The sequence below is a fragment of the Homarus americanus genome, unplaced genomic scaffold (assembly GCF_018991925.1).
Source record: "Homarus americanus isolate GMGI-L3 unplaced genomic scaffold, GMGI_Hamer_2.0 scaffold19318, whole genome shotgun sequence".
NCBI classification, from domain to species: domain Eukaryota; kingdom Metazoa; phylum Arthropoda; class Malacostraca; order Decapoda; family Nephropidae; genus Homarus; species Homarus americanus.
The window spans coordinates 1,269,980-1,282,228 of NW_024732238.1; positions in this window are offsets into that span (position 1 = coordinate 1,269,980).

Below are 12,249 nucleotides of genomic sequence, written 5' to 3' on the forward strand. Positions count from 1 at the left end.
GGCTGGCAGTTGATAGACCTAAAGCCCAAACAACCAACTAACCAGGAGGGTGGGTGTCCGGGGAGGTTTCATATGGACTTAATTTTCCATTAGTTATCTATGCCTTTACTCGAGATTCTGGGGAGGAATGCGAGTGAGATTTTGGCAGGTAATGTGTCATTAAGGTTGATAAGGCGTCTGACTTCCGTGAAGGAAAGCTTCTGATATGACAACATAAGAGCGGAGGGGGCGTGGCTAGCTCACCACCGGTATCACTAAACTAGGCTGTTATACTTGAGCACTGTCACCTCTCGCCACTACTGTTCTTAAAACAAAAATCATTATTAATTGGTAAAAAATAAGATTGAATTGTTGGATAGAATGTGACCTGTCCAGCCTATAATATATTTATTAGACCTATGCGAGGTGATGAGGTGGTAGTGGCAATGGCCAATATTCCACACCCGGCCCTGGCCCCCAGTGGGAGCTGCCTTGATGAGGTGGAGGAGGGGAGGCCTTGCGAGTCCCGATGATCCGGTTAGCAGTACCAGAGGGGGGGGGGGGCTTGGCTCCCCTTCCTTCCTTCCTCGGAGGCAGGGGCAGGGTTTCCCAAACTGGATGGGCCACTCGGGAGGGTCCAGATAGAATGGCTCCAATCCTGCTGCCGGTTTTGAGCGCAGATCGGCAGCATCGTCCCCAGCCCAGACCACCGGGCTGGAATACACTCCCCCTTGTTTGCTGTGCGTGGCATCCCATGATGCTGGGAGACGGAAGTCCTGGAGGTTGAGCGACACCCCATGCTGTGCCCTGTGGCTAGCAACACACCTCTTTGGTCCCTTGCTCCAACTAGACGGGCGGCTTGGTTGAGACTGATCAAGTCAATCGGTTGGTCACAGTGTGGCTAGGGTCAAACGAGCTTCAGGGTGGCCGTCTCGATTTACAGCTCTGAATTTTTATTTTTATTTTGAATTTTGCCGCGGACAGCAGCTAGTTTATTGTGCACCCAATAATCATCCTGTGAGCGGTAGCGCAGAAAAGATTACAGAGTACAGGTCACAAAGGGTGTTTATCGGACCCCAGTGTTTTTGGTATTATGGCATTGAATGTTTCAGATTATTTCTAGTACATTGTTTGTTTAAGTCTGCACATACAATTTTGATTAGGTACTACAGTAGATGCCAAGTGTGGATACAGCCTTAGTATATCAGCTATCTTGTCATCAGAGATAAAGTGCTGTGCCATTGCATACACAGTATGCGTGGAACTATCCCTATTAGGTATTTTTTCACAGTCTAAGACGTAGTGTTTGAGTGGGTGGCCATATGTCTGGCCACACACTTTACATTTAGTTTTGTTTTGCTTTCGGGGCATACTGCCAGAGGTACTTATATCCTAACCTTAGTCTAGCGGTTACAACATCTTGTAAGCTCGTGATCGTGTTACTGGCTCCATTTACATGTTTTACTTGATACATCTCATCATGGTAAACAGTGGATTGACTCGTGCCTGTTTGCACGTGTCTACTGGCTTCAAATTCACCTGCAAACTCTTTTCTGATTACAGTTTTTAAGGTTCTGTCTGACAGTCCCAGACTGTACTCAACATTGTCATTGTGGGACGCGAGTTTAGCTAAGGCATCAACTCTTATCATGTTCAATAATGCCTATGTGAGAGGGGATCCACAGCAGCTTGATCCTGATACCCCCGTCAACAAGACACATACTGTATACTTGTGTCTGGCTTCAGAGACAAGCGGGTGACAATATGAGTTTAGGGTCTCAAGAGCAAGTAGTAAGGATAAGGAGTCACTGATGATGAGACTGTCAGTGGCAGTATCATCAACAAGTTTCAGGGCTGTGAGTATGGAAAATAGTTCACTTTGTTGAGTGGATGCCCAGTTATTAATTCTAGCTCCTTTCTCTATTGCATTACCGTTATTTTGAGTCACAACGACAACACTTCCAGCACTTCCATAGGCAGTGTTTAGAGTGGTTGTCGTGTGCGGTGTGTTACAGAAACCCGTTTCCTGGGCATTATCTTCGACAACCGGGTTACGTGGCAGCCACTTATTCGCTACCTCATAGAGTCTTGTCAGCTTGCTCTCAAGTTATTGAGAAATTTGGGGTACACGTCGTGGGATGCTGACTGAAAAAAAATGTACGCCTTTACCACATGCTCCTTAGACCCAAATTGGAGTATGGGCGTGAGGTGTACTCCTCAATACACTAAACTCTATTCATCATGCTGGGGTGCGCATAGCGACCGGTGCTTTCAGGTATTCGGCAATCCCAAGTCTACTGGTGGATGCTGATGGGCCACCCCTTGATCTTCGACGTCAATATCCCCAGGTCCAGTGTTGACTTCACCTCCACCGCCTTCCGCAGTCGGTAATCAAAACTTTTGTAGTTGACGAGACTATGTCCCTACACTAGACTAAGGCATCCAAGCCTCCCACGACCTTTCGGCTTCAGGGTAAGGGAGGTTGTGAGACTTTTCTTTTCCTTCTGTTCAGATATGCCTCATGCAGTTCCTTAGTGCTGCTCCATGGATTCTCCCTGAAGTTCAAATTTGTCAGTATTTTAACGAAAGGGAGGATTTACTCCTTCCCTATGTGGTTCATTCTCTTTCTTTAGAGCATGACTTCTCTCACAAATGGACCATCTCTGTTTACACCAACGGCTCTAAGTCGGATGCAAGAGTGGGATTTGGCGTAGTTTTCCCGACTTTTGTCGGGTACGGTAGTTCCGCCACCATGGCATCTATTTTTACGGCAGAACTTTCAAGTATTTAATTGTCCTCAAGATTATTTTTACCCAATCTCATAGCAGTTTTAAATTTTTTAGCATTCTCGCAGTGCTCTCTATAGGCCTGAGCATAGCTAGTGTTCCTTGGTTATAGATATTTTACAGTGGTTGCTCCTCATTCAACGTCGGGGCCGGAAAGTAAGTTTTTGCTGGGTTTCGTCCCATGTGGGGGAGGAGGGGAATGAGTGCAGATGCTGTGGGGAACGCAGCTGTTCCTCGCCCTGTGACACATCATTCCCATTTACCTGCCTTTGATATGAAACCAGTAATAAGAGTTGCCATCCGCTCGAGTTGGCAATGCAGGTGGGATGCTGTCGGACCAAACAAGCTCCGTGACATCCACCCTGCATTGGGTGCCTGGGAGACTGCTTTGGCCCTCCTCTCCGCATTGGGCACACATGGCTGACTCGTGAATTTTAATGGAGAGGGCGCCCACTTCCCATTGTGATTACTGCCTGTCCCCATTGACTATTCGACACCTGCTGGAATGTCCCATTTTCAGAGATCGTCGTAAGCACTTTCTCCCAGTGCCGGAGGGAGACGGGTCTTACCGTCTCTCTTTGGTTGGGTGGGGGGGGGGGGTAGCGTGGGAGGAGACGTCCTCTCCTTCGTGGAGGAAGCCGGCCTTCTACACAAGCTTTGAGTTTTATCTATTAACGTTTAAATGATTTTTAACGATAGTTCTATTCTATTCATTCTTTAAATATTTCACCTTGCATTATTTGATTTTAGTCTTCTAAGCTTTTATTTTAATTCGGCAACATATGACTGAAGCTGTTGCTTCGCCAGGGATGTAATTACCACAATCAATCAAACAACCCAGCCAAGGAGGGACGCTAAAGAACTCTGATTGGCGAGTCGCTTGCAAATTACCAGTTGGCGCGCAACTGGTTACAACGTGTCAGTAATTGCAAGGGAGATTGGGATCACTGTGAGATGGTGGTTAACTTGCTGGGAGGAGTCTGGGAAACATGCCTCGGTGTGTAATGTAAACAAGCCCTATTTTAACTCTTAATTCATATACAGTAAATGATATAAGTTTAGTCCGGGAAGACGACGATTGACAGGCGAGGAGGACATTGGGCGGGCTGTTGAGATTCTATATGGCCTGTTTTTGTAAATATTAAAACATGAATGTGATTTCCAACCCTTGTATTCAATATTTCTCCTCATATCAACGTTATTATAAATATCTGATTACCGTCCATTAAAACCTGAAAACAAACTGGAAAAAAAGATAAATAGTGATTATAATGAACATAAAATAAGGGTCCTCATCTATTATCCTTTCAGGCATGTAAACACCAGATAATATAGTGAGAAAATTACATCCATCCTCCCCTTCCTTATTTCATGAATTTCCCTGCTTTCTTCAAACCCCTTCCTCTCTGATGAGCAACTTACATCGCATACCACCCTCTCACACCCAACAAACGGCCCTCCCCAAGTCGACTTACCAGGACTTACTGTGTAGAAAGGACCCGGCCAGGCTCAGGGGTTAGCTGGTGGAATAGATGATTACTTTTGAGTGCGATTGTACAGCTTTACGTTGCCTCGGGAAAACATTACAGGTGCAAGTGTGATGGACGGCAGGTAATCTTAGTAAATTTTCTCTTTTCCAGGTAAGTGAAAGTTTACAGCTCATCGAGGGACAGTTAATACACCGACCCCCAGGTACGTCCACGTGAGTTTATTTATGTGTACCGTATTGTTTTACCCTAGTACCGTTCGTTCTTCCGGTCGTCCTTCCGTCCATCTGTCCGCCATTCCGTCCGTGTTTCCGCCATTCCGTCCGTGTTTCCGCCATTCCGTCCGTCTTTCCGCCATTCCGTCCGTGTTTCCGCCATTCCGTCCGTGTTTCCACCATTCCGTCCGTCTGCCGCCCTTCCGATTGTTCTTCACTTCGCCCTTTCTTCCGTCTGTCCCTCTCTCCGCCTTTCTGTACGCCTTTCAGTCCATTCTTCTGTCCGTTTTTCCGTCCACTCTTTCGTCCGTTTTTCCGTCCGACTTTTTTTTTGTTCCACCCATTCTTCCGTCCGCCTTTCTGTCCGTTCTCCCGTCTCCTTCTACCCACCCTTCCTTTCACCCTTCCGTCTGCCGCCCTTTCATCTGTTCTTCCGTCGCCCTTTTTGGCTGTTCTTTCATCCACCTTTCACTCCGTTCTTCCGTCCCGTCTTACGTCCACTCTTCTGTCCGTTTTCCATCCCCCTTCCACCTGTTCTTCCGTCCCTTCTTCTGTCCGCTCTTCCGTCTGTTCTTCTGTCCGCTCTTCCGTCTGCCCTTCTGTCCGATCTTCCGTTCGCCCTTCTGCCTATTCTTCCTTCCACCTTTCCGTCTGTTCTTCCGTCCGTCCTTCTGTTCGTGCTTGCCTCCACCCTTCCGTCTGTTCTTCCGTCCGTCATTCTGTCCTTTAGTGCTTCATGAATGTGACACACAATTAACTTTTTAGCATTTGGCCGCAAGAGATGACTTTCCAAGACACAGAAGGGAGGTCACTGTGACTTTCATTTTGGTACTTCATTACATTTGTTAAGCTCATTATAGTTGGTTTGCTGAACTGGCAAACGGACACTTTACTCCCCCGAATCATTGGCGAAGATGTCGGTGACCCTCCCCTGTCATAGTCAATACTGTGCTGAATAGAAATTGGAGTCTCCTTGATTTTTCCCGAGCTCCCTCCCCACGTAACCCACCTACCATTAAACCTTTTTTTGATGAACGTTGTAGCTTTACTCCTTGACATATGTTCATATAGACACCATCGAAGCCTCCCTCCAGAGTCGACCTACTACCTTCCGTGTGCTCGTTTGCTTCCGTTATATTTGTTCCCTTTAATTCCCGCCCACCAGATTGTTCATCTTAAATCACAATTCTCCTGATGGTGGTAGGGAAATTAATTTTGTCGTTGGTAATTACGAAATGAGATTTTTGGGGGGAACTCATTGAATATAAGTTATGGAGGTAATATGTATGCTAATGTTACAGAAGGGAAAAAATTGTCGAGTGCGATATTTATACTTTTAGTTTGATTGTGTTTTCTGTCGTGGGAACAGTAATGATGGTAATGTGTGTGCTTGTGAGATTTGGTGATATATATATATATATATATATATATATATATATATATATATATATATATATATATATATATATATATATATATATATATATATATATATATATATATATACACATATCTACAGTATACATCTACAGGACCTTATACTCGTATATGTACACTTTCCTGTAATTGTTATGCAGACTTGTACTTGCATCTCTACTTCCATGTATCTGTATTTTTATGTGGAACTGCATCTGTATTTGTTCACCTCCACCTGTATCTGTTCACCTTCACCTGTGTTCACCTTCACCTGTGTTCACCTCCACCTGTATCTGTTCACCTCCACCCGTATCAATATATGCACACTGCTTACTGAACTAATAGAAGGAACTGGTAACAAAATATATATAGAGGGAACTACCTGCCGAACGCTCGCACACACACACGCACACGCACACGCACACGCACACACACACGCACACACACACACGCACACACACACACACACACACACACACACACACACACACACACACGCATACACACACACACACACACACGCATACACACACACACACATACACACACACACACACACACACACGCATACACACACACACACACACACACACACACACACACACACACACACACACACACACACACACACACACACAACATATCTCACCCTCTCTCCTTATTACCTAGTTCATTACAAGGTGTCAGGACGACCGGGTATTACACAGAGGGGTACCGGTAATTATCGGAGGGGAGGCAGCAGGTTACTGGGAGAACCGGGAACACCTCAGACGGGTTCATGAGTAATAGCTTCCAGATCAAGAAGTCTCCAATTTTAGCTTACTGAGTCGAAGGTCTGTAATTGGGTGTGTGGATAGTGATGTTATTGGTGGGTGTGGGTCGTGGCGGGGTGCAGACGGGGGTGGCCATGGTAGATGACGATCGTTGGGGTACCGGGGTATGAAATTATAAATTGTGATTCCAGTAATAGACTAAATGGAGACAGGCAGGCATACAGATACAGACAGACAGACAGACAGACAGACCGACCGACAGGGGGTGGTAGGAGAAGAGAATAGTAACTAGCAATTCAGGAAAATTATTCCAATTTTTCCTGAACGATCCTTACTCTCTTCTCTGAGGCGCAGGGTCTCCTAAACAACCAGAGGTGGTACCCCCTATATATATATATATATATATATATATATATATATATATATATATATATATATATATATATATATATATATATATATATATATATATATATATATATGATCACTGTGTGCGTGTGTAACAATAATAATAATAAATATAATAATTAACGGTTTATTGAAAAAGCATGGCAGCCGGAAGGCTGAAAATATACAGTTACATAATTGGGGAATGGGTCACTTGATTGGCAAATAATATACAAGTAACATAAGTGATACGAATCTGATATATAATAACAAAGTGGGGAGACGCTCATACTACAGGGCATTTCAACATAGTAACAGTGCAAAAAGGTAAGATTATCTGGGCGTTAACACACTGGTTGACTAACAGTTGTTGATAATATTTACAATGGTTGTGACTGGGCTTATCTTATAGCGATCAGTACGTAGACGTATGGACTGGATGAGGTTGTTGTGTTGAACATCAATTCGCGGACGAGGGTTATCGGGTGGAAACTGGGGCCGGTGTCGAGGATGGTGCAGAAGCTTCTCACCAAATTTGCAGATGGGGTCGTGGTGATGATCAGAGAGAGCCGAGAGGGTCAGTGTGTTGAGCGCTTCTTCATAGTATGTGGAGTAGGAGGAGGAGAGAATCTTGCGTGCCCTCTTCTACACTTTTTCTAGGTGTTTCCGTTGTGTGGCATATAGGAAGGAAGACCAGGCAAGGGAGGCATTGGTGAGCTTGGGAAGTATGAATGTTGAGTAAGCACTGAGGAGCTCAGGCGCGGGAACACCGACGGACTTAGAGTCGGTGTAGGAGGTGTAGACATAAGCTGGAGGATTTGACATTTGTATTGATGTGTGTTTTCCAATTTAGTTTGTTACCTATAGTGACGCCGAGGAGCTTGGTGGAGTCCACAACCTGGAGTGTGTTGGGGCCCAAAGTAATGGAGGGAGGTGGGACAAGGTCGGAGGTGAGGTTTATGTGCATATCCATGGTGGTGTTGTGGTGACATGGTTGTTGGTGGCCCAGTTTTGGAGTCTGTTCAACATATTCTGGAGGACACTATAGTTGCGAACCGAGTTGTGTGCGTGCGTGTTTGCGTGTATCTTTTATCGTTATAAGCGTGTATATACACATGAGTACCCAATAACTTAAGTTATGGACGCGAGAGAACAGAGAAAATTGTGTGGAATTTTTTGTGGGCTGAATAAAAGAAGCGGCTTAGAACGATAAGCGCTATTACCAGCTAATTCCACCGCTGTCAGGTCACGGAAAAAGTTCTGACGAGTTAATTTGCCGGTCAGTTCAGTCAGCAGATGATGTCTGATAATCTGGTGTTTGGAAATAGATATACCAGTATAGGTTTCTGCCGGGAGAACAACCGCTAAATATACTTTCTCGCCTGTAGTTAGCTCAGACTTCTAAAATTAGTTTTCACAGCTGCAAATAATGATAAGATTAATAAAAGCATTGAATTAAAATAATAATTATAATTATTATTTTTTTAATTAAGCCATAACTGAAGTAAAACCGACACGCTTGTTTGGTCATATTTGTAAAGGATAAATGTCTACGACCACCAAGTTTAATTGATGATATCTAATATTACTGCGGTAGTCTTCTCAGCTGTAGTTAATTAAAAACTCCTTGATATACTCACATGAAGATGAAGAAAGGATGTCAGTCCCTTCTCAGTCGCTGTTAATTAAACCCTTCCAAGATTAACCTTCGCTTCAAGAGAAACAAAAGTGTTAGCTATTCAGTTATTCTTATTTGTAGTTAATCAAAACCTTATGAAATTATTCACTTCAAAAGAGATGTAAATAAGAGTGTTTTCTCAGCTGCAGGTGATGAATATCTTGTCAAATAGAAGATAAATTATGGTGTTATTAGAGCGCCGTAATACCGGATTAACGAAAGTACTCAAGTTATTTTTCTCATCAGATAAACCCAAGACTCAAAGGTTTTTACTCAGTTCTAATCAAATGTTAAATTCAACAGCACGTCTTCACTGTTGTGGTTGTTGTCTCTGCCAGAATCATTAAGCAACGTTCAGTGAGTCTCCCAGGTGTTAAAAGTATAAGTGTACATTTTTATTGGTGGTCTCGGTTACGGTACTCGTTATTGTTTATCTGCATTTCATTACTCCATCAACTTAGGTTTTAAAGCCCTTCATTACGATGACATAACCCCTGGAGTACGATATTATAATCCATCGAGTACAGTGACATCGTACTCAAGGGGTTAAGTCATCGTACTCAAGGGGTTAGGTCATCGTACTCAAGGGGTTAAGTCATTGTACTCAAGGGGTTAAGTCATCGTGCTTAAGGGGTTAAGTCATCGTACTCAAGGGGTTAAGTCATCGTACTCAAGGGGTTAAGTCATCGTGCTCAAGGGGTTAAGTCATCGTGCTCAAGGGGTTAAGTCATCATACTCAAGGGGTTAAGTCATCGTACTCAAGGGGTTAAGTCATCGTACTCAAGGGGTTAAGCCATCATACTCAGGGGTTAAGTCATCGTTCTCAAGGGTTAAGTCATCAAGGGTTAAGTCATCATACTCAAGGGTTAAGCCATCATACTCAGGGGTTAAGTCATCGTTCTCAAGGGGTTAAGCCATCATACTCAAGGGGTTAAGTCATCGTTCTCAAGGGGTTAAGTCATCATACTCAAGGGTTAAGTCATCATACTCAAGGGGTTAAGCCATCATACTCACTCAAGGGGTTAAGTCATCATACTCAAGGGTTAAGTCATCGTGCTCAAGGGGTTAAGTCATCATACTCGTCATCGTTCTCAAGGGGTTAAGTCATCGTACTCAAGGGTTAAGCCATCATACTCAAGGGTTAAGTCATCGTTCTCAAGGGTTAAGTCATCATACTCAAGGGGTTAAGTCATCATACTCAAGGGGGTGCTCAAGGGGTTAGTCATCGTTCTCAAGGGGTTAAGTCATCATACTCAAGGGGTTAAGTCATCATACTCAAGGGGTTAAGTCATCATACTCAAGGGGTTAAGTCATCATACTCAAGGGGTTAAGTCATCGTACTCAAGGGGTTAAGGACGTGAACTCGTTTCATTCTGTATGCCTCTGACACCTTACTCTCATACAACTGTGTACTGATGAGACTGTTTCAAAGTATATTGATAAACACACACACACCATCACTGCCTGTAAACATTCCTGTCTCTTACTAAACACACACATCACTTCTTGTAAACATCCCCGTCTATTACTAAACATGCAGATCACTTCTTGTAAACATCCCATCCAACTCGCAGTCCCCAATTCTTATGGTAATTTTTGTGTCGGAAATGACCGGCGAACAACGCGGACCTACGAAAGCTGATGTTTTATTCAGGACTTTTACCTCTCCGAAGAAAAGTAAACGAAAAAAAATGCGACTTCGGTTGGATTTTGTGTGTGTGTGTGTGTGTGTGTGTGTGTGTGTGTGTGTGTGTGTGTGTGTGTGTGTGTGTGTGTGTGTGTGTGTGTGTGTGTGTGTGTGTGTGTGTGTGTGTGTGTGTGTGTGTGTGTGTGTGTGTGTGTGTGTGTGTGTGTGTGTGTGTGTGTGTGTGTGTGTGTGTGTGTGTGTGTGTGTGTGTGTGTGTGTGTGTGTGTGTGTGTGTGTGTGTGTGTGTGTGTGTGTGTGTGTGTGTGTGTGTGTGTGTGTGTGTGTGTGTGTGTGTGTGTGTGTGTGTGTGTGTGTGTGTGTGTGTGTGTGTGTGTGTGTGTGTGTGTGTGTGTGTGTGTGTGTGTGTGTGTGTGTGTGTGTGTGTGTGTGTGTGTGTGTGTGTGTGTGTGTGTGTGTGTGTGTGTGTGTGTGTGTGTGTGTGTGTGTGTGTGTGTGTGTGTGTGTGTGTGTGTGTGTGTGTGTGTGTGTGTGTGTGTGTGTGTGTGTGTGTGTGTGTGTGTGTGTGTGTGTGTGTGTGTGTGTGTGTGTGTGTGTGTGTGTGTGTGTGTGTGTGTGTGTGTGTGTGTGTGTGTGTGTGTGTGTGTGTGTGTGTGTGTGTGTGTGTGTGTGTGTGTGTGTGTGTGTGTGTGTGTGTGTGTGTGTGTGTGTGTGTGTGTGTGTGTGTGTGTGTGTGTGTGTGTGTGTGTGTGGCCCAAAGTCGAAAATGCTTTGAAAGCATTCGAGGTAGATGACTAGTTACGTCGCCCTTTCTTTTAAGCTCCTCTTATGTTTGCGGTGGTGTTGGTGCGTGGATGAGTGGATGTCATGTTTTTGACCTGACCTCATGTTTTGTACATAAGCTCTCTCTCAGTTCTTGTAATTCAGTTGCCTCTGAAGATGTTTTGAATAAAGATGAAAGCTTAGGTGCTCCATTGTTTCCCATTTTTCTGTGTGACTTTATCAAGATATAAACAGACAAATAGATACTGGCGGTGATGAGATAGATAGATGTAAAGTTCATGAGATAGACTCGATGAGAACGAGAGAATCCCGTCTTTCAGTTAAAATGAATCAGAGAAACAAGGCCAATTATTTATCTCTTAATTCGCTTGGCTTAGGTACTGACAGACAGTCCCAATTAGGAACCCAAACACACGTGGAATTGGCTTTTCCTTTTTACAACTCTGCAGAAATTGGAACCCAGATTTCATTTTGTTGGTGTAGTTGCAGCACAGTAATAACGGCACTGCAGCTCACCAACAGAATCACACTGACATAACTGGCCATATTTCGATCTGAATTTTTTTTTTATGTATTGATAAATGGCCAGTCACAATTTCTAAATTACTGGTAAATCATTCTGTCTTGTTTTGTTGTGTAAAATCGTCTGACATTAGAAGGCAAATGTCAGTAGCCTATGTCATGACTATAACATATGCAATGTTGCAGTTACAGTATGTCCTTGCAGCTAAATTTAATTTCCTAAATTAATTGTTAAAACACCGCATTTTGTATTGGCAAAATGACAACATGCAAATTCATGTATTGATAAATAAATTATTAGATACTTGGATACATATTTTGATAATAGTGATAATTTAATAATGGTTGCCTCTCGTGTCTGACGCTGGCCGGCCCTCGGGCAACCTAGGTGTGAAATAGTTTAAGGTGTAAAAGCTGTCGCCAACACAACAACTACACCTTCAGTTAACAAGCTAAGTATCCCAGCGTCAAGGATTAATCCAAGGAGACCAGACAATTCCCCAATTGCGTTGGCTAACCACTACCCCGGAACGTGATCCACAAATCGATTAACATCCAGGTTCCTAATTACGACTGGC